Below are 24,676 nucleotides of genomic sequence, written 5' to 3' on the forward strand. Positions count from 1 at the left end.
TGTTGCTACATATGTGTTTTCGGCAGATTTCCCCTGTGCCATGGCACTTTTGTATTAATACTAGTACTAAGATTTGGACCAACTAGTGTGAAATGTAGTTTTTCATTTTTCAGAAAGTGCTTGTCGGGTAAAATGCCCCTACCTCATTTCTGGATGAAGGAGGAGCGGCATGGGGTCATAGGTACTATTTACTGGTCGCGAAATATGGTCTCAATTAGCGACCCATAAAGAATGATAAGAACCGACCTATTTACTAAATGAAATTCTGAATCATAATGGTTCAGAATTCTACTTAACTCATACATATTAATGAGATATGCAACAAATATTGACTCACTGCGATTGGAGGCCGTCACAGGGATAGTGTCCTGCTGGGGCCAGCAGACCTCATTCCCATAACTGCTTTTTATACAGCAATTTTTTTTTCAACTGCTGCTCATTTTCCTTAAAGGAAACAGCACTGCATTTTAAAAGAAAACAACTTTTTTGTATATTCACAAAGGAAAGGGGAATACCCTATTGTTCTGGATTTGATTTATATTGTGGGCCCTTCAATCATTTCTTAAAGTTAATCAAAATCTCAATGTCTACGGTATCTCTTTCAGAAACATACTGTGTTTTTCTCACTACCAGTGCACTTCACCTAATTTTAAATATAGCTGCCTGGGTTTTTCCCATACTGATGGTACATCACAGGGGTGGGAGTCCCTTTTGCTGGGGCCAATTTCAGCCATGAATTTATCTATCCCCTTTTTCTTAGTACACCCTCATTCACAACTAGGTTCACAGTTTGGTATCGGCTGACCCTGTGCTGCAGCTTATCCCATTGAGAGAGTTAAGGAAATGAGTAACCAGGGTAATGGTGGAGATAATAGTTCTTACCATCTGTTTTGGTGGAGAGAGGGAGAGATATATTTCATACCTGTACAAGCCCCTTGCATTCATAAAGCCCTATTAAAGCCTTTAAGGGCTCACATCAGTGAACCGTTTCCATTCACACATTCATCTACTAGTGTCTGAGCTAAGGGTTCTAGGCACTTCTTGTCCTCCCACGAGCAGCTGCTACCGAGCAGTAGTGGTAGGGAGGGGAGAATGAGGGGGTTAAAAAAAAAAGAAAAGAAAAGGGTAAAAGAAAAACGAAAAACGAAAAAAATAATCACTTACTTTCCCAGTGGCCTCCTCTCCACTGTCCTCTTCGTCGTAAAAAAAAAAACCAGGAAGCACCGAGGCTCCCGATTCCCCAAGCCAATCATGAAGTTTCTGATAGCAGCGTTGTGATTGGTTCGAGTGCGATGGTTCGGCGCTCAGAGTGGGACCAGGAGGCTGGGCATGTTCTCCACTCAGGCTGTATAACACAGCATGGTGGAGAACATGCCAAGTGTACATGATGGTTTGGCCGGCCGAAGACGACCAGCCAAACCGTCATGGGCACTTAAGAGAGTGCCACCTCTCCTCCCCCTGCTCTGCTGGAAGCACAGTCCTGCCCCACATGCACCTTTATGGAGCCAATAATTAAAAATAAAATGATAATAACATTATTATTATTTATTTTTTCCTGTGAGTGACGTTCCTCCACCTTAACGGAGGAGCCAGCCCTGCACTCTCTTCACCCATCTAGTGCCTGCTGCTCTATGCGGTGGAAACACACACACACTTCTAAGTCCTGACATCCTTGGCCTCCGCTATATCTATCTAAAACCAAACCAGTTATTCACGTTGTCACCTGCCCACATTACAATTTCAATTTCAGTACAGATCTCTATACAGTCAATAACCACAATCAAACTTCAAAGTACATCAATTCACCAATGGAGGCAAGTGGAGGACCGGGCTGTCCTCCACCCACGTTTACCACGAAGAATCCTCCATATTACTTTGTTGTGTGGAGTTTGGTCCAGCTCTGCTCTCCTCATCCAATCAGGCATAGGCACTTGCCGGCACCCGTGCACCAGGACTGTTGAAGACAGTCTGCGTACATGCCAGTTGAAGTATACAAGGGTTTATTAACACATGAGAACACAGGGAGCAATGCAAGGGTCTCAGCCTGAGAGCATGCAAAATGAAGAAGTCTACCTTCAGAAGGTGACAAAATGTAAATATTTTAGCAGAGATAACACAACTGAAAATGGTGGCAGGCAGGTCATCCTTAATTGCATGGCAGTGTGCCCCCATCTTCCTCTAGAGGTCTGCTGCAGACATGGCAGACCTGATGACAGAGCAGAGGGAGGCTCTTCCATCAGATCCTTCTCCTTCCTCCACCCTCTAAATGAGAGGGGAGTTGAAGTGGACCTGGATGCCCTTTTACTTTCCTCCTCTAAACGAGTGCCTTTATTTTGAAGTCGCTTTTATAAACTGATTGGTTGACTCTTCAGTTCTAGTAGATTTTGCAGTCATTGCGTATGAGTTCGGAATTGATCTCCTAGATTTGGCCTCAGACGGCTGCCGACAGAACATAGCGAGCTAGCAACTACACCCATCTTTCCCCCACATCCTTTTCTCAGTAGATCTTTAGGCATGGGGGGTTAACACAGTCTTCATTTTATAACAAAACATTGATCTAGCAAACATTGATGAGTTTTAGGACTACAGGATTAGGAAGATTTAACCACTGAATGACCAGAACAATATGGAAAGTCATGTTATGTATGGGATCAGTCTTTAAATCCAAAGGGTCAATCCCCGTCTCTGATGCTGTTTGACTATCATCCACAGCTCTATACCACCGGCATTGTTTTATTCATCAGATGAATTGGTTGGTCGTGGTATATTTACTACTCATACCAAGATCTAGAAAGGGCCACCATTTTTTTCAATGGTGCTAACTGACCCAGTTGTATTTCAATTTAAACGTAAGAGATTTTAGAAGTGACCTGGCAGAATAGGTAACAGAAGTTCAATAAGTTACTCTGATGTTTTGTTGGCCTACCTTGTATGCCAACAAAATACATATGCAATAATTAAAACTAGGACCATCCAATTTCTCTAAAATACATATGCAATAATTAAAACTAGGACCATCCAATTTCTCTAACCGTTGATACCCTCAAATTGTGCTGGTTCCGCCATTTTCCTCACCTTTCACCAAATAGACCTCCACCCTCTACATCGGTCTCTGGACTCATTACTTATCGGTTATTCTCGAGGGTCAACAACTAATGCATCGCCACTGAGGATGCAAATAATGAACCTAACCTTAGCTTGATTATTCTAAAACATTTTAGAAGGTAGGAAATATAACTATTGAATCTGGACATTTCCTGTAATGCACAATTAAATTATGCAGCAGGGGTGACTGTTTTTTGCAGCATGAAACAATGCCATTATAAGACAAATAATGAGCAGAAAGCCAACTGTGCAAAATGTTCTGTGATAATAATATCTAGTTATTATGACATCTTAACTTAATTACTGATTAAAAACTGCCTCTGCAAGTGTTTTCTTTTCTCATTTGAAAATAAATTCATTTGGTTGAAAAACACAATTTTGCACTTAGAGAGATCACAAACCATTATTTAAAAAGATCTTGAAATACAAGATGCAGCTCATTCATTCAGCCTGTTCTAGGAATAAAGTGAAAAAGTCCTTTGCACTGGATTTTGTTGCTTCCGCCACAAGTGTTGCAAAAGTACTGAGTTGTGACACCCCCTCTTCTAGTGACACCTACAGTTGCATCAATAGGCAGGACTGCTGCTTCCTGGGAGATTATATCTGGCATTCTTTCGGCATCACTTTGTTCTATTATGTGCTTGTAAGTGGGCTCTTCGGTTGAGGTAATGGCCATAACTGTTGCAGCAGTGCAAGCATTCTAACTCAGCTTTATGGTCTGCGTTGAGAACATGTCTAAAATGTCTCTCACTTCTTCTTCATGCCTCTTTTCTTGTCGTTTTTTAGCACCATCTATTCTTTTCTTATGTTCCATTTCTTTTCCTAGACAAATAAAACATCCTCTTGTTTGTTTAATTCATTTATGTTTAATCAGAATAACCAGCCAATACATCTTCTTGTGCAATGTGGTTATTTGCTGAACATAATCTGTCCTATTTCAACAGCCTTACATTTTAGTAAACAAAATGCACATAGAAAGCACTTTAGGCACGATATAACATAGGCCAAAACATATTGCAGCCTGGAATGGTGCTCAAAACATCCCTGGAGTCAATTGTGTATATTAAATACCAACAATAACATTTTATGTGGAATTCTGTGTCCAACCAGGGTGATTTGCTTGTTGTTTAGCGGGCTAGTGCATAATATCACAGTAAAACATATCAGCATAGTGTGTGAAATTGTGTTGTGTTTACTAATGGTGTTCTTACAGCAACACTGAAAATCAAAGCACTGTTCTGAGGATTATCACCTTTCTATTCAGTGAAATCTAGTCATTTCTGCTGATTTCTCTTCCTCTTCTTGTCCCTCTTCCTCTCTTTCTTTGTGTGCACTACACTAGCTATATAGTGGTCCTCCGCTCTGCTGAGTAAATAGCAATGGGAGGGTCCTGGGAGAAAGCAGATGGACAGAGACGTACATAAACAGAATAGTGAGAGAGAAGAAATAGAACTAGAAATAATTTAGTGGTAGGACTGGTAGGTAGAGACATACAGTAACAAAAAGGTCAGGTAGCCGGAAAGAAAGATTCAGAGAAGTAGAAAGATAAAGCAGTAGATAGAAAACGAGAGTAAGAGAGATAGGTAATGTATTATGGTCAAAGGACAGCACATGCAAACCTACAAAGTGAATCTTCACCACTTTTGCAAAGAAAATATTTATCACATGCCAGCCAGATTTTGAGAAAAGCAATAACCACTCTGAGTTCTAAGAATCATGGTCACAATGACACTCATAAACTAGTGATATTGGTTTATATATGCCATCTGTGTAACATTCCCTCACAGGCCCTTCATATGCTCTTCATGTGTAAGACACATGCTTGGGCACCAAACACGAAACACATTCTCATGAACGACAACAAAACGCGACTAACTGCAAAATGTTTTGCATATCCCAAATTGCGTTGCTCTTGAAGGTAGAATATAGCTGCGTGTTTGGCGATAACAGGACCTAAGCTCCTCAACACAGCCTAGGCCTGTATCTGGAAGAAAAACTCTTGTGTGGCCATGTTAGAAATTGGATTTTTGGTCGGCTCGGGCATGTGCCTAAGTCGGGCAGAAACCACCACTCTAGTCAGGATAAGGGAGTTACACTCTTAAAATAACCCCTGCTCACCCCCTTGGTAGCTTGGCACGAGCAGTCAGGCTTATCCTAAAGGCAGTGTATAAAGCATTTGCACATAACCAATAGTAATACAGTGTAAGCACTATCAAAAGGACACCACACCAATTTAGAAAACTATCCAATATTTTTATATATTTAAGACAAGACCAAAAACGATAAAAATCCACAATACAGTACTTAAAAATCTTCAATTATTAAAATATGCTTGAAAAATAGTTCATTGATGTCGGTACCTCCGTCCGGGGCTATCACGGCGTCGTAAGCAAACAAATCTAAACTGTTCTGGCTGACCGCGGCGTCGCGGGCCAGCTACGGTGTCTGGAAGACCCGCAAACAGTACCTTTTAGAAATGCAGGGCATCGGCGACCTCTCGTTAAGCTTCCAAAAGCATGGCGTCCGCAGGCGGCGGTTCTGGAGGTCGGGGCAGGAGTCGTCGGGCCCTTGAAGTCACACGCGTTGCAGGTCGAACTCCCCTCTGTTGAAGTCAGGAGCGCATGCCAAGTCTAACAGGCCATCAACATAAAGAGCATAATCAGGGAAAAGAGCATACAACCTCAACATGCTAGATAAAGCAATACTGCTGCACAGAGACAGATGTGTCAAGTTTTCAAATTTGGCCTATGCCTTGAGCAAGGCCTAGTCCAGAATGAGGCTCAAACAGTTGTCTTATGCTCAAGTGCATTAACATATTTGCTTTAAAACATATCCTGAAATCAACAAGCACTCATTCCTGAAATCACTAAGCACAAATGTCACATTGTGGCCCAGAACTTAAAACTGAGTCCAGTAAGAATGGCATTCAAAATAAAGCCAACCACTAACTAAACTTTACTGGAAAATGTTCCTGACATATTGAGAAATAAGCCACTTGTCTGCATTTTTTAAGAGGCTCTTAAAATAAAGGTCGAATAAGATAGGCACACAAATGCCTCAAATTAGATGTGGAAATAATCTGTAAAAAGTGCATAAGAAATGGTTCCTACCTGTTCTTTCTTGCTTCATAGGAAGTGATCCACTTGCCACACACTGCATCCCTGGGTGCTTTTATACTTGATTTGGTTAGGCTGCAATGCATCATTAAATCTTTGGGGCAGACTTTCTGCACTGAGCCTAGTTCAGTCTTTTCTGGGTGTGATGGGACTAGATGAGGCCTGGAGTACTGCTTTACTCAGCCTGAGTTGCTCAGTCCTGTGGGGGAGTGGGGTACAGATGGGCTTGGATGGTTCTCTGGTGTGGGAGGCTTCTGGCTTAGAAGAGTAACAGAAATGAAAAGGACAGATGGTAGGGTAGGGCCTGCCTTCTTCCTAAGCCTAGGAGTTGGACTTGGCCACTAAAGCCCTAAGCCTGGACTCCTTTCACATGGGGAAGGCAGGAAAAGTCTTGGGCCTAAATAGATGAAGTGTGCTGAAGCAGTAGCCTGTAGCAGCAGGCATTCTGTGTGTCAGAGGGCTGGACTAGTCTGGTCAACTCTTCGCTTTGAACATCTGCTAAGATTCTGCTGGTGATGGGTGTCGTAGGGTCCAACTTCAAGTGGTCTCATGTAGGCTGCTGCCCAGCTGCTTTTATCCCCGTCACCTGGCTAACGTGGGAGTGGGAATCAGGAGATGGGAACGAATCCCATTAACTACCACCCCCTTCAATTCAGAAAGTGTGCCTGACTGGCTGACCGAGAAAAGGGGTGTCAGAGCCCTGAAACAAAAACCCCTAGGCATGCTGTTTTCCCACACTTACAGGCAGTCAAGCGAGGAAGGAGAGTGACCATTTGGAGGAGAGGTAGGAAGATTCAATGTTTCTTTTCTGCTTGGAAGGGAAAGGCTGAGAAGGGGCTAACTGGAAAATATGAACACAATTTAAATACTTAATTTTGCAATGCACTATGGGTTTCCTCGTGGAAAGCAGTATTGACTGTGGTTCGGCCTGCATTTTATGTCCATTCCAGCAAAAAAAATGATAAAACAGTGAAATTCAGTAGATTATCCTTTTTAAAATAGAAATCTAACACAGCAAAGACGTGTCAAAATTACTGTAAACATATTTGAGATGTGTCTGAATTGTTTGTAACTTTAATTACTAAAGCAAAGGAAAATTACACAAATTACTTTTCACCTACCAACTCTACGTATGTCACTAGGCGTCCTGGATTTGACTGCAGAATCCACCGTTTTCAGCATCTGCCACAGAAAATGTATTCAATTTAGCACCTGTGCCAATTTTCAGAGTGAGAGGCAAGTTTTCATATACTGCATTGCTGAAATGATAAACGGTTATCACCAGGGTTCCTTGGAAACTTGATTTGGCCCTCTCTGAAAATGAGGACAATACTTGCATCTAGCTGGGTGCGCGAGGTGAAATAAAATGGCCCAACGCTACAACAACTGATCTGGCTATGGTTGACACCTGCTGTATTTTTACCGCTATTACAGATATTTTAATGTCCTCGAGGATATGGAAATTTTGAAAAAAATCACATAAATCTTTATTTTTTCCTGTTACCAGTACGTACTTTGAACATTACGCATATGATAAAAGCACGTTTAAATGTGTCTGTAAGGAGGACAGCGTCGGTGACGTGGCGGACCGGAAGGTGACAGAATGACTCGGGCCCTCTCGCACAATCAGAGGCGAGCAGCGGTCTAGCGTCTCAAGGAGGGTGGGCGCGAACCGCCTAGACAGAGTATCTCTCACACCCCTTTACCCCACAACAGAAACCCTGGTGACAGTAGCACTTACAATACCTAGCACACAAAACCATTATTGACCCCAGTCTGTTTCTAGGTCTCGCCTGACCCAGCGCATGCGCTGGCGAGCCTTTTGGTGAGGGCTCAAAAAATGCTACCATGGCCAGCCTTGAGCTCCAGTGTATGTGCGCGGGCGCGTGCTTAGGAGCAGAGGCACCATATGGCAAACCTCATCATGCTCATTAAGCGCCCGCGATCACTTTCACTTTTGCTGGCGATCACTTTCGCGGCGCCCCTTTGATGTTCTTTTTCAAAGAACATCAAACATCAAAGAACATGTTGTTGTGTTAATGCTTTGCTGCACCCGTTTGACTTACAATGTGCTTTCTTTTTCCACAAACTCGATGTTTGTGTTCCTTTATTTTGATATACTTTTAGTATTACTGTCACACACAAAATCACAACCACAAACACAACCACAACCACACACACAACCACATGCAAAACCACACACACAACCACACACACACAACCACAACAACACACACAAAACCACACACACAACCACACATACAACCACACACACACAACCACACACACACATACAACCACAACCACACAACAACCACACACACAACCCCACAACCAGACACACACAACCACACACACAAACACACACAACCACACACATACACACCACCACACATACAACAACACAACCACACAAACAACCACACACAACCACACCCACACCACACCCACAACCAAAACCACAACCACACACACACACAACCACAACCACACACACAACCACACACCCAACCACACACAACCACAACCACACACACAAACCACAAACAACCACACACACAACCACAACCACACACCCAACCACACACAACCACTCCCACACAACCGCAACTACACAACCACACACAACCACACACACAACCACACTCACGCACAACCACACACAACCACACACACAACCACAACCACACACACAACCACACACACAACACCCACACAACCACACACACAACCACACACACACAACCACACACACACAACCACACAAACACCCACACAACCACACACACAACCACACACACACAACCACACACACAACCACAACCACACACAACCACACACACACACAACCACACACACACAACCACACAAACACCCACACAACCACACACACAACCACACACACAACCAGACACACACAACTACACACACAACCACACACACACACAACCACAACCACACACAACCACAACCACACACACACAACCACACACACTCCAACACACAACCACACACACAACCACACACACACACACAACCACACACACACACAACCACGCACACACACACACAACCACACACACAACCACACACACACACAAACCACACAAAACCAAACACACAACCACACACACACAACCACACACAATGACACACACCACACACATACACAACCACACACCCAACCACACCCAACCACACACACACCCACAACCACATCCGCACACAACACCACACACACAACCACACACACAACCACACAACCACACACACAACCATACACACAACCACACACACACACAACCACACCCAATCGCACACACACAACCACACAAACCACACACACAACCACACACACAACCACAACCACGCACACAACCACACACACAACCACACACAATCACAACCACACACACACAACCACACACACAACCACAACCATACACACAACCACACACAACCGCACATACACAACCACACACACAACCACACAACAACCACACATACCACACACACACAACCACACCCAACCACACATCCACACCCAACCACATATTCACCCCCACAACCACACCCGCACCCACAACCGCACACACACACAACCACACACACAACCACACCCAAACACACATCCACACCCAACCACACATCCACACCCAACCACATATCCACACACACACCCACAACCACACCCGCACCCACAACCACACCCACACACAACCACAACCACACACACACAACCACACACACACACACACAACCACACACACACAGCCACACACACAACCACACCAAGCATTGGCATGGCCAATAGGTCTCGCCTTTTGGACCTTATAAGTGTTTAGCCACGCAACAGTTGATGTGTTTGCACCAAGGATATTGTGCTGCATAACTAAATACTTAGAAGGTCCCAAAAGCGAGACCTATTGGCTATGCCAATGCTTGTTTTGGTCTCGCTGAGCCAGCGCATGCGCTGCTCCGAGACATTTTGTATCGGGTTTTTCGAAGTGCTGCCACAGCAGGCTTTTGGTGGCCTAGCGCTTGCGTGCACGCGCGCAGCCACCATCTGCCTCCCTTCCAGTGCTTCCCGGCTGACCGAGCTTGGCCGTGTATGATTCCCAATTAAGCTCTGACAGCTGCATGTCGCCACTCAATTTAGGGCTTCACTGCCTTTGCGTCTTGTGGGTCATGTTCATTTAAACAGAGACTAGCGCATTACTTTTTTTAAAAACTTTTTTTTATTGAAACATTTGCATTCAGTTTGCCAGAGACCGTACATAGATGGCCCTGACTCTTTTACTTCGATAAGTTGTCTTCCGACTTTCACGATTTAAATAGTCAGAGACATCCGAAAAAGCGCGTTTACTGCCAGAGTCCTTATTTGATTCCAATGCATGAGGTTAATATCGGCAGAGCAAGGTGAGCGTTAAAGCATGATATACATCTATACACGTTGTGTATTAACATGTAAGCCTGCCGTATATCTTTTGTTTATTTTTCACTTCATATTTTAAACTCGTCAGTTCCACTTTTTGTTAACCCGCGAGTCCGCTGCATACTAACAGACTCGATTATCCTCTTTAAATGTCCACATGATTCTGATAGAGAATGTTGATCTCTTTTCAGTTCGGGTCACCGTTTATCACCTTGGATACTTCGGAATGCCTACACTTTATATATTCGTGCACTTTTAGGTTCGGGCTATCTTTTCATCAGCTGCTTCAGTACGTTATTTAAATAAACACACAGACTCACAGACACTCTCACACACTCTCCCAGACACCCTCTCACAGACACTCTCTCACAGACTCTCACAGACACTCTCTCACAGACACTGTCTCACAGACACTCCACACTCTCACAGACACTCTCTCACACACTCTCTCACAGACACTCTCTCACAGACTCTCAGACACTCTCACAGACTCTCACAGACACTCTCACAGACTCTCACAGACACTGTCTCACAGACACTCTCTCACAGACACTCTCTCACAGACACTCTCTCAGACTCTCACAGACACTCTCTCAGACTCTCACAGACACTCTCTCAGACTCTCACAGACACTCTCACAGACTCTCACAGACTCTCTCTCACAGACACTCTCTCACAGACACTCTCAAAAATTAGCCTGCAGGCACGCTCAATGAAGCTCCCGCAGCTGCACATCACCACTCAATTTAGGGCTTCACTGCCTTTGCGTCTTGTGGGTCATGTTCATTTAAACAGAGACTAGCCCATTACTTTTTTTTTAACACTTTTTTTTTATTGAAACATTTGCATTCAGTTTGCCAGAGACCGTACATAGATGGCCCTGACTCTTTTACTTCGATAAGTTGTAAAGATCTTTGCTTGTCTTCCCGCTCCCTTTCATTCCTTGCACTTTGTTCCACTAGCATCAACCTATACTTTCAATGGCCTGTGACCCTTTTAGTCTTTACCCCCATCTTTTCTAACCTGTTGAAGATTTCCACCATCTTATCCCTCCTTGGCTATGTTCGGACCTGTCATGTACACAAACCCTTGCTATCTCGTGTTTTATATTTTTTTGTCTTAGTTTTTTGCAAATCTCTGTAGATCCTGCTCCTTCCATACCTAGTAGAGATTCCACCAGGCACAAGTTGTGTCCCTGCTCATCACTTCCACGGTTTTCTCTTTCACTTCACAGTGCAGTTTCTGCAACCTCTCATACCTTATGTGTCGAGTCCATCCAGCCCCCACAGTTTGCATTAATACAATGTCGTCAGTGTGTAATGTCTCTCACAGACACTCTCTCACAGACACTCTCTCACAGACACTCTCTCACAGACACTCTCTCACAGACACTCTCTCACAGACACTCTCTCACAGACACTCTCACACTCTCTCTCACAGTCACACTCTCACAGACACAGACACTCTCTCACAGACACAGACACTCTCTCACGGACACTCACAGACACTCACACAGACACTCTCTCACAGACACTCTCACAGACACTCTCTCACAGACTCTCATAGACACTCTCACAGACACTCTCTCACAGACACTCTCTCACACTCTCTCATAGACACTCTCACACTCTCTCATAGACACTCTCTCACAAACACTCTCTCACAGACACTCTCACAGACTCTCTCTCACAGAGACTCTCTCACAGACACTCACAGACACTCAGACACTCACACAGACACTCTCACAGACACTCTCACAGACACTCTCACAGACACTCTCACAGACACTCTCACAGACACTCTCACAGACTCTCACAGACCCCCTCTCACAGACCCCCTCTCACAGACCCCCTCTCACAGACCCCCTCTCACAGACACTCTCCCAGACACCCTCTCACAGACACCCTCTCACAGACACCCTCTCCCACTCTCTCTCACTGACTGACTCACTCTCTCGCTCTCAATGACTGACTCACTCTCCCTCACTGACTGACTCACTCTCTCTCACTGACTGACTCACTCACTGACTCTCTCTCATTGACTCTCTCTCACTCACTCTCTCTCACTCACTCTGTCTCTCACTGACTGACTCTCGCTAAAAGACTGACTCACTCTCACAGACTATCTCACTGACTCACTCTCTTTCACTCACTGACTGACTCACCTTCTCACTCTCATTCACTCTCACTGACTGACGCTCTCACTGACTCTCACTCTCTCACTGACTCACTCTCTTACTGACTGACTGACTCTCTCACTCACTCTCTCTGACTGACTGACTGACTGGCCTTCACCCTCCTGTTATTTATGCCCCCCATAACAAAATAAACCACAACAAGCAACCATTGAGAAAGGCAGATACAAGTTACCAGCATTGAAAGGACAAAACAAAAACTAAATACATTAATTTTAATACTTTTTTAATATGGTCGTTTAGTTGTACATAATGCTTTTTTGATCATATCTAAGGTAACAAAAATGCTTCTGACACTTCTTTATTATAACTTTTCAGCATGCTGTAAACTTCTGTACAGCACAGCCTACAGACATAGGTAAAGTCAATATCTCTGGCTAAACACTTATAAGTTCCCAAAGGCGAGACCCATTGGCTATGCCAATGCTTGTTTTTTGTTTGTTCCCTTCCCGCCCACCGAGAGAGAGGTAAACCGGAAGACTCGGACCCAACCCTGATGACCAAGGGGAGGAGTCATCCCCTGCACCATCTCTGTTGTTGTTCTGTTGCCTCTCGCCGAGGACTGTGAATGTTTACTGGCCCCTACCCATAAAGGAGAGAACGGATAACACTTAAATAACAAGCTTTGGCATAGCCAATAGGTCTCGCTTTCGGGACCTTATAAGTATTTAGTTATGCAGCACAATATCCTTAGTGCAACAACATTAACTGTTGCATGGTTAAACACTTATAAGGTCCCAAAGGCGAGAACATATGCTTGCGACCGCTCGCGTTGAGAAACCGTCTGTTAGCATTGAGAAAGCTGCCGCTTGAGTAAAAATCTACTCGAGTGGCAGAAAAGAAGCAGTGCCCGCTTGCTCTGTGCATAGTGCCATTCGCAATGATTGCACAGTGCGGACAAGCACCTGGCACTGAAAATCACCACGAACGGCATTTATCTAATGCACTGCGCTGCTGGCAGAGCTCCGCGTAGCGCGGCGGAATTCTTTTTGCACTTCACCCAGGCTGAATTAAAAGGCAAATTGACTCATGGATTTAAGGATAAAACAATATTTGCATGAGTGAGAGAAAGAAAGTGGCTGGAATGATAAAAGTGGATGAATGGGTGAATGGATGGAGGTGTGGAAGGATGGATTGATTAAAGGAGGGTGAATTGGTAGATGGATGAAGGAGAATGGGTGGTTAAAAGGATGTATGAATGTTTGGAAGTGTGAGCGGAAGGATGGATGGATGGATGGAAAACTAATAATGAATGGGTGGATGGATGGAATGGTGAAAGAATGGACGAAAGTATGAAAAAATGGATAGATGAAAGTATACATGAAAAGTATAAAGATGAATGGAAAAAGGGTTAATAAGGGACCTCATCAAGAGTCAGTGGGGCTTACTCGTTTCGGTCACCTAATGACATTCGAGGAATGGATCAAAGTTAGGGGTATTTTAATTATCTGGCTACTCTCTTGCTGTATAATTTCTATCGCTGATGGTACTGTGTCAGCCAAAGTCACAATGCCAATACATTACCATGATGGATTAATTACCTTAATATATGCGCTGAAAACTTATTTATGTAATATTAGTGTGCCCCAAACTGAGCTGAACTGTCAGGGGATTTTAGAGCAGCTTTTAGTACCAGACACAAAAACTGAAGTAAAAACAATGGGGCTTATGCACAAGCCCCTTGCGCCGGCGGTCCGTCACTTTTAAAATGTGACACACTGGCGGCTCATAGGACTTGTAAATAAGCCCCTATACATTTTTTCTTTCTTCCATAGCTCATGCTCTGGCCTCTTATGCAGTACTTAATTTGAGCCGGTGGTTTACGGTGCTCGGCACCGGCACTTAATTGGCAGCACCAACACTTATGACAGTCTGTCACATGGTGGGCTGTTTGGCTGATTTAGAGTGAGTACAACAGCAGTTGTGTACTAATTCAATACATGTTAAAAATGACTATTACTTGTCGCCCATGCTAATCTTATTGCTTTGGGGGCCTGGAATAGTCTGAATTGTCACACTTGTAGCAGTGTGATAGTCAGTGGCTTTGTTGGTACTGTCATTTGCAGTGCTGGCAGAGGCAATGGGTGGTGCAAGCTGCGGTGGCCTCCTGGTGAGGGCCCTGGCACTTAATGTTTTACAAATTAAGCACTGCTGAAGGACTGGGTTATTCTTAAGACCCAGCGGTGCCAGGGAACAACACCTGAAACCTTCGTGGGTTACCTGTTCTGGCGTACCAAACACAGAGACACGGGACACTTCCAGCGACGTCAGAGATCAGCGTTTATTTACTGCAGGGATACAGAGGTCACAAGAAGTACACAACGTGTAGGTTCTCGGAGACTGCTTCAAATTCGTAGAAGTGGATCGCTCCTTTTATACAAGTTTTTGCCATAGCACAGTATGGCGAACAAAGGTTACAACTCAGTTCCCACAATAAACTTCAAAAGGGTCGCGTTCATGTTTCAGGAGGCCGGAACATAATTACAACAGTCTTGCCGGTTCCCAACTGTAAAAACATATTCCCTCCGCAATAAACACATTAAGAGGAAGGACGAAAAACAGATGCAAGGAAAGGACAAGAATACACAACAGGTTAGAAAAAAGTGTCAGGGGCAATAAAGGAAATTCGATAGAAGGGTCAAAGACCTCGTGTCTAATGTATGCGTGGCTGAAACAATAGACCGGAGCGGCAAGATGAGCCTTGAGCGGGGCCATCTGCCTTACTCGTGTCATTTCCCTCATCGTAAAAGTCACCTCAAAGAAACACGTGTCCTTCGTGCAAGCTTGAAAGTCCCAGGGTCACGAAGCGGACAAAAAGCCCGTTCGCTGGCTACCTGAGGGCAAGAAACAAAATGGATGCTGTATCTAAAATGGAACCCGAGGGTTCGGATGAACAAACCCAAAAATGAGACAAACCATACGTGGCTGCATAGCGAAACTGCGTACACCCACTATACTCGTCATTTGCGGTTCGTAGATACCAAACTCATCCATATTCGTCACCACTCAAAAAGTGCCGTCCCGTCTCATACGGAACCTCAGACGCTCCTTTTGCCCTCATGTAGGCAAGCACTAGTCAAGATCGGAATCTATATCAATATTCATCAGATCGTTCAGCTGCTGCTGGAACATCATCCTATTCATCAACGTCTCCTTGGTAACAGATGGCCGCCTTATACACGTCGCAGCACATAGGCCACATAAGGCAGGACCACACTGTACACAAAGACAACACGTGAACAGAAACGTTACAACAGCCCCTACGATCATTAGAATCTTCCAACCCCAGGTTGACATCAGGCCCCAAAACCATCCCAGGAGCGTCCAATTACCTTCGTCCACGTGTATGGACTCGGAAATCTTGTGCAACTTCGAGATGGCTTGGTAAACAGTTGGAGCATTGTCAGGAATAAAAATGCAACAACTCGAATGGATAATTTTACACACACCCCCTCTATCTGCAAGAACAACGTCTAGAACCATACGGTTCTGCAACGTCATGAGTCTATCCGCCTGTAGTTCAGCTGTTAGATTACCAAGGGCATTTGCAGTAATATTAGCAGTCGACTCTACCACACGGGTCAACTGTCTTAGGTTCCTACTATTAACCATAGGTCCCCAAAATGGCAAGAAACCCTTAAAGAAGTCTCCTGCTTCTTGACCAGCAGTATCCTCTTTGCTAATAACGCCTCTCACGACTCTAGTTTTGTGGTAGTCCGAAGCAACTGTGAAAGTCGGAGGTAAAAGATTCGCAATATAACAGGTACCCGAAAAGTCGCGGGGTAACCATGTATACGCGCGTTCATAACATACAAAATAGGTGCCCTTAGCAGTCAGAAAAACAGGGGAGGAGAGCATCGGTAGGACATACGTATCAGTGCAAGCACTGTTCCCAAGTTGTGCTCTTGGATTTCGACCCAAACCTTTCAAGCAGAAATTACCAAGGTGCGGTACAATCCATATTGGGGACGAGCTCTTAAGCTGTCTATCACCCACTGACGTACTATACTCAGTCTCACTCAGATCCTTATAGGCCTGCACTTCCTCATCTGGAATGAGTGATGCATCAAAAACATCTCTATCCAGATCTGCTATGGCTATCGCCAAAGGCTTGTGGTACGGCCCAGGACCAAAATTGACAGACCGTTGCTCTCGACTGGGGTAGGAATCTAGTGCACTACGGAACATAGTTTGGAATGCTCGAGCTGAACCCTGGGAGCTGTATGGAAGGACCAAATACGGAATACCCCTATCCATGGTGTGTGGCATTAACCCACATACCCAACAATTGGTAGTATTCACCACCAACTGATGCTGATGTAGAAGTTGAACAAAGGAATTATTCATGAATCCAGCACGCCTAACCTGCTCATGTTGAGGCAAAGGATGAAAGGAATGTGGGGAGACAGTGGTGAGGGAACTTAGGTTAGGAGAAAAAGTAGGTGAAGCAGAAGGCAAGAACAACGGCACTCCGAAATACACTCCACCCACCAATAACATAGATAAGGCCAGAAACAGTAGAAACACCTGAAACAAAAAACATTTTGTTCGTACAACCCTCCATAATTCTGATCTCTGTGCCAACACCCTTTCTTCTTCCAACAGCTTAGAGAATGCCATCCTCTACAAACCGTCCGTGACGTACTTGACGCACTTCGTTCTGAGTAGCGATTATCAATCCCCAGGAGTTCCCAGAGATCGACAAAAGTAACCAACCTAGCGTCAGAAACCTGCTAAACAGAAAGGAGTACCCGCACGGCCCTACGGTGACCCGGATGGCGAGGTTTCCACGAAACGTTCAAATTTATTACAAGTCTCTTAGCAGTGGAAAAGCACAAAAAACTCAAAAAGAAAGGATGTAATTGTCCATAATATTCGTAACGTCAAAAACCACTGTACTGTTAATTTTTATTAGTCCTTGAACGAAGAAAGTATCGACTTCTTCCAGGTCGAGTTTGCTCTACAAACAATTGTTCAGCTGACGCAACAGTGTTCGATGAAGTGGACAACGAGTCAGACCTTGGGTTCTCTACTACTGATGACTCCACATGTGGATCTGGCAGTGACGAATCCTCCTCCACAAGCTGAGCATCGCTAAATGGCACAAAGTGCAAAGGAGTCTCAGTTTCTGTGGCCAAAATCCCAGTCCTCACCCAACCGTCAGTTGGTAAGGGGAGCGGTACCTTCTTTGTGTGGCTGGCATGCACCCAGTTTTTCCGACCCTCCAGTCGAACCGCTGTCCTCGTCGTCAATAAGACTTGAAAAGGTCCAACGAATCTTGGCTCCAAGTTACGCTTTCGACCAAAATTTCGGGTAACCACCCAGTCTCCTGGCCGGAGCTGGTGTCCAGGACCCTCTGTCTGCGCCGGTAGAGCTTCAAGGACCTGTTGATGGATTAACCGTAGTTTAGTGGTCAAATCATGCAAGTAATCAATTAACATTGGATACTCAAGACTATCAAAAGCCCTAGGCCTCGGGACTCCCCAAATATTCGCAGGGCGACCGAACACAATCTCATATGGGCTAAGCCCTACTCGAGAGTGTACGGTTGCTCTGGTCGATAGGAGAGCCAGAGGCAAGGCATCAGGCCATGACAGACCAGTCGTAGCTTGAACCTTAGCGAGTTTCAGCTTCAGGGTACCATTGTACCCTTCAACCAAACCCGCTGCCTGAGGATGATTAGCACTGTGGAATTTCTGTCGAATTCCCAGGCCCTTACACACACTCTGCATTACACTTCCCACAAACTCGCTTCCATTATCCGACCACACAATCCGTGGCATTCCGTACCTAGGAAAGTACTCCTTCAGCAGGATTTTTGCTGTGGACAGGGCAGTGTTATCCTTAAGAGGATAGGCCTCAATCCATCTGGAGAACCCGCAAACCACAACCAAAACATACTTCAGGTTATTGCATCTCTCCATATGGATAAAGTCCAGATGGATAACCTCAAAGGGACAAGCAGGAGGGGCGAAATGACCAGGCGGAGTGGGGGTGCCTTTTCCGGGATTATGCATCAAACACACCATACAATTCTTAACCACTCTTTCGGCACACTTAGCAATACCCTCATTCCTCCATACAGGGGACAAGAACTTACATATTCCTTTCGCACTAATATGTGACAACCCATGAGCCATCGTCACAACAGCTAATACATACGCATCTGGTAACATCCACCTCTGACATTCCGTCAGGTCAACCCAACATCCATGCATATCCAATTTCCCTGTACTTTCTTTCCACTTGGTTTTTTCAGCTTCAGTAGCTTCGTTCTGAATTGCTTTCACACTCTCAACAGTATTTTCACACATACCAGTCTCCGTCGGCCACCTCACTGAACTCGTGACATACATTCGAGTCGCAATATTCTTAGCCGTTTCCTTAGCAATCTCATCCGCAAATGCATTACCACGACCAACATCATCCGTCACTTTCCGATGTGCACTGCATTTAACGATCGCCACTTGTTTAGGCAACGTAAGTGCATCCAAAAGATCATTCACGAGATGCCCGTGTTGGATCTTCGTACCATGCGATGTCATAAACCCTCTTTCTCTCCACAATCTTCCAAAGTTATGCGCAACACCAAATGCATACTGACTGTCAGTAAACACATTCACTCGCTTTCCCTTCGACAGAACACACGCTCTTGTCAATGCAATTAACTCTGCCGCTTGCGCGGAATTCTGGTTCAATCTCGCAGTTTCCACAACCGTGCTCAACGTCACCACAGCATACGCAGTCGTCACATCGCCATTCGGCAATTTGAAGCAAGAACCATCCACATACAAAGTACCATCGGGATCTGCCAAGGGAGTGTTTTTCAGGTCCACACGACCTTTTGTTTCTTCCTCAGTCCGTAAATAACAATCATGTGGCAGCACATCATCTGATTCCATATTAATCGGCAACAATGTCGCCGGATTCAGTACATTACAACGTTTGATCTGTATATGACTTGCCAAAAGGGTCAGCTCGTACCCAGACAACCTTGCACTCGTCAGATGTTGAGTCTTTGTCCGATTCAAGAGCGTATCAACTGCATGCGGAACCATTACTATGAGCATATTATCCATGACCAAACCCGCGGATTGTCGAATAGACGCCGCAGCTGCCGCTGTCGCCCTCAAGCAACTCGGCAACGCTCTAGCTACTGGGTCTAAGGTTGAGGAAAAATATGCACACGGACGCTGCTTATCACCAAATTGTTGCGTTAAAACACTCAACGCACAACCGTCCCTCTCATGGACGTATAATGTGAAAGGCTTACTGTAATCAGGAGTACCTAACACAGGAGCCGAACACAGTGCATCACGTAATTCAGAAAAACTTTTCTGACATTCCTCCGTCCAAGGCAAAGGAGTCGAAACGTCCTTGCACGTGAGAGCTACCAATGGCTTCGCTAACAGTGAAAAGTTCGGGATCCACTGTCTGCAGTATGACGTGATACCTAGAAAGGCACGCACATCTCTCTGAGTTGTTGGCACAGTCATTCGAGCAATTGCTGCAATTCGTTCAGGGGTCAACCTTCTTCCCGCCTTTGACAATAAGTGACCTAGATAGGTAACTTCTTGACAACAGTATTGCAGTTTGGAAGGTGACACTTTATGATGTAAAGCACAGAGATGCTGTAACAGAGACACTGTAGCGGCTCTACAGAGCTGTTCAGTGTCAGCAGCGACCAACAAATCATCAACGTACTGAATCAAGGCTGCACCAGCCGGTAACACAAACGCATCAAGTTGACTCTTAAGAGCTTGGCTGTAAATTGATGGACTCTCACAGTAGCCCTGTGGTGCGCGCTTGAATCTGAAGCTGCGACCACCTAATGAGAAACCGAACAAATCTCTGCTTTCCTCAGCAATCTGAATGCTAAAGAACGCATTCTTCAGATCGATCACCGAGAACCATGATGCAGTGGCTGGAATCAGAGTCAGTAAAGCTGTAATGTCTGGCACCACAGGAAACTGCGGAACAACGACTTTATTTACCTCCCGTAAGTCGATAACTAGACGGTACACAGGAGGCTTGGAGGGATCCGTTCGTTTCAGAATAGGCAACACGGGACTATTGCACACATTACCCCGTGTCTCCTCAATAACATCTTTACCGATCAGATCGTAAATGATCGCTAACAGTGCCCTTTCACCATCAAGGGAAATACGATACTGAGGTATACGTGGCAAACGCGCACCAACTTTCAGTTGGACAACATAAGGTGGTATATCCAACAGGCCCACGTCATTGGGACCTGTCGCCCACAAGGAGTCCGGAAGAGATCTCAATGCCGATGGGAGCTTGTCGATCGATAAATACATAGGGGAAATCACGCTCTTACCCAACGTAAGCTCCACACCCGTAGGAGAACAGTACAAAGTCGCATGTAACCTTTTCAACAAATCTAAGCCCAAAAGATTCTCACCACAACCAGTAGTCAAAATCAAAGGAGCTTCTAGCTCATGAGACCCAATTGTAAGGGGCAAAGGGCTAGAAACTGGATTGCTAACGGGGGCGCCAGAAAATCCAACGGAAACATTCGTTAAGCCAGACAAAGGCGCGCCAGGGAGTTTCGAATGCATGATGGAACTTTTTGCTGCACCAGTGTCCAACAGAAAAGGCTCAACGACGCCCAAAGTGGCTACTGCAACATAAGGCCCTCTCTGATCAACCGGAACTGATACTTCTCCCTTCCTTTGTCTATGGCTGTCCTAGTAGATACCATCCGCATCAACATCACACTCAACAAAGCAATTATCCACATGATACTGTGCAGACCGACCGGACGATGGTTCGCGCCGATCGAAACAATTGTGCGAGTCCGAAGACGTGGCAAAGCGCTCGGCCTGATTCTGGGTAACTCCGCGACCTCTACCACGGGAAGCCTGTTGAGGACCACTACGTCCTCCTCGAGCCGACACACCATTGGTCCTATCACGGAGAACCGGACAATCGAACTTCAGATGGCCCTCCCCACGACAATATGCGCATTGATTATATCCCAGCACAAAGCGAGGTGCGGGCGAAACATTTCGCGTCTGTGATCTGGAGAACTGTGGTTGTGATCTGTTTAGCTGCTGTGTATCACTGAAATTCGAACGCGGAGGATAGGCTTGCTGCAATAAGACCTTAGTTTTAAGATCCTTCGTTTTCTTATCTGCACGCTCACTTTCCTCCTTTTCTCTATTTTCGTAATATTGGGCCGTAGCCAATATTTGGGCAGTGGTAGAAACAGCCCACGAACTCTCAGAATTCTTCAACTTGTTGCTAAGGTCGGGCAACAAGTTCGATACAAACTTATCAACGAACAGCCGCTGACCACCCTCAGAACCCATGTCCTGACCACTATGATCAACAAACGCTTCCTCAAATCTCGTAAAGAAATCAGAAACGCTTTCATCCCTCTTTTGCTTGCACGCTGATAATTTGTCCCAATTGACGCGCATCGCTGGCATAAGTGTTTTCATGAGGGTAATTATCCTCTGAGGCAAAGCCACAATAATCTGTTCAGGTTTAGCCCCACCGACCTGCCGGGCATCTGCCGCTGTAAGGGCAGCCCAGTCACCGCCTAGCTCGGCTGCGTGATTCTCGTGACGAATTTTCGCCCAAATCGGCTGAGGCACCACATTGCCAAACAACATGTCAATATCGGCTAGGTTCATAACAGTAGCATCCACCAATTGGGACAGCTCCTTGTAATAACCCGCAGGATTCTTACGGGGATCAGGCAAGGATTGCTTCACTTGTAAAACTTCCGATCGTTTCCAAGGGAGGTGTATCCACACTCTCTGGAAATGGCCTGGGACAGGAGGGTTAGCAGCAGGATCACCTGGCATCCATACCGGGGGAACTTCCCGCATGGGATATTGACCAGGTTGTGCCATCCATTCCGCAGTCTCGTCCTTAAACAACGCACGAGGTTGCACCGTACATCGAAAGGATAACAAACGTTCTAGGGCCTCTCGAACTTTGTCACCCACGATTACACCCGTGGTAAACCGAAGCTGTAGCTCGGAAACCTCAGGTGGTATACCATCAGCTATATCATCGTCCCACTCCTCTTTCAATGACTTACACAATTCTTCGAACACAAATCGTTGCGTGGGCACATTAAACTGAGAAAACGTTTCAAACACTACACGTGGGGTGTATTTAACAGGGTTACGAATCCATCTACGTGCCGTTTTCACCAACGATTCACGTTCTCTACCATCAGGAAGCTGACTGCGTCTTTGAGCGACATCTGAAAGAGTCGAGCCAAGTATCGGCCCGAAAAGCGGAGAATAAAGAGAAGCAACAGCAGTCAAGAGACGACTACGAACAGAAGGAGAAGAGGAAGAAGATGCAGGCGTAGCAACAATAGGGGTGGAAACAGTAGAAGTAGACGCAGCAGCAGGAACAACGGGAATGACAGGCTGAGGAGGGACTTGGAAAGGCGCAGTAGGGAGAGAAGCCGAAACAAGAGGATGTACGATCTGTGGCCCAAGGGGATTCGGAAGTACGGGAGGAACGGCGGGCTGACCAGCAGCCGCCAAAACAGCGGGTTGAGGAAGAGGTGGACGAACGGGACCCATAACATCGGGAGCATAGGGAGGTGGCGATTTCATCAGATAAGACAAGAGCGAATCCTCCATCGCTTCTTCTCCTGTCTTATCAATATTAGAAGGTAGCACCGGATAACATTTATCCACTGCCATATGGTGAAGCCGAGCACTAACTTCCTGCTCTTTCTCATCTTTGTCTAACTGATATTGTTCTGCATTGCGCATCACCGTGATAACACCTTCTCTTTTATTTTTCTTATTCTGTTTGATTTCTTTCTGCTTGGCCTCTTTCCGCCATAACCGGAAGGAATCAAACATGGCCGGCCTAGCTTTCTTTTTTAATAATTTAGCTTCCAAGTTATCTAAAACGGTAGTCTCGAAACTACCATGAGATGGCCAACTAAGGACGCCATCATTTTTAGTGTAGCGGACCCAATATTCATTATATACGATAGGACCCACGCCATGACGACTATAGAGCTCGTAAATTGGAGTTCCAACCGGAGGTATCGGACATGAATCCTCCAGCCGGGAATCCATGCTGCAACATTTGAGAAACCCAAACAAAGTACTACGGCCAGGCATCGTGCACACTAACCGAGTATACAAACTTCAAGGGCTATCGAATTACGATGTCCTCGCAAAAAATGCAAGACCCTCGGTTTTTGGCAATTGCAATCGTCAAATAAAACCCAACAACTAAGAACCACGAATGCTATGGAACCATGCAAACAACAAAGCAACACTGGGAGCGACCCACAAATACTTAACTGAGAGAACAATGGCGTCACCAGGAAGGCCCGTTGAGCGTCTCGCCGTACAAAGGACTACGCCAGGCGCCAAAACAGGTCGACAGTCAGGGCATCGGTCCGTCGCAGCCGTCAGGAGGCGGGGATCTTCGCGGGAAAAGACGTCGGGCCACTTATTTCGACAACTGGATCGATGAAGCGGGGTGCACCTTCCCTCGGCGATTTCACACGAAGTTCCTCACGATCGTCGGGCTTTGGACCGGTACCGTTGATGTCGCCCTACGTTGGGCGCCAACTGAAGGACTGGGTTATTCTTAAGACCCAGCGGTGCCAGGGAACAACACCTGAAACCTTCGTGGGTTACCTGTTCTGGCGTACCAAACACAGAGACACGGGACACTTCCAGCGACGTCAGAGATCAGCGTTTATTTACTGCAGGGATACAGAGGTCACAAGAAGTACACAACGTGTAGGTTCTCGGAGACTGCTTCAAATTCGTAGAAGTGGATCGCTCCTTTTATACAAGTTTTTGC

At 45.6% G+C, this 24,676-nt stretch overlaps 1 long non-coding RNA gene across 1 annotated transcript in view; it reads right to left on the reverse strand.

Moving 5' to 3' along the window:
• Positions 1–5,337: 5,337 nt before the first annotated feature.
• The window catches only part of LOC146859204 (uncharacterized), a 46,754-nt gene continuing 27,415 nt past the window's right edge, over positions 5,338–24,676 (reverse strand). Inside the window, exons 2-4 of the long non-coding RNA XR_014980073.1 lie at positions 7,343–7,403; positions 6,216–7,149; positions 5,338–5,735 (exon numbers count right to left, since the gene is read on the reverse strand). This is a non-coding gene — a long non-coding RNA (uncharacterized LOC146859204). The remainder of the gene's footprint in view (positions 5,736–6,215; positions 7,150–7,342; positions 7,404–24,676) is intronic.

This window comes from Triturus cristatus, chromosome 3_2 (assembly GCF_964204655.1).
Source record: "Triturus cristatus chromosome 3_2, aTriCri1.1, whole genome shotgun sequence".
Taxonomy (NCBI): Eukaryota; Metazoa; Chordata; class Amphibia; order Caudata; family Salamandridae; genus Triturus; species Triturus cristatus.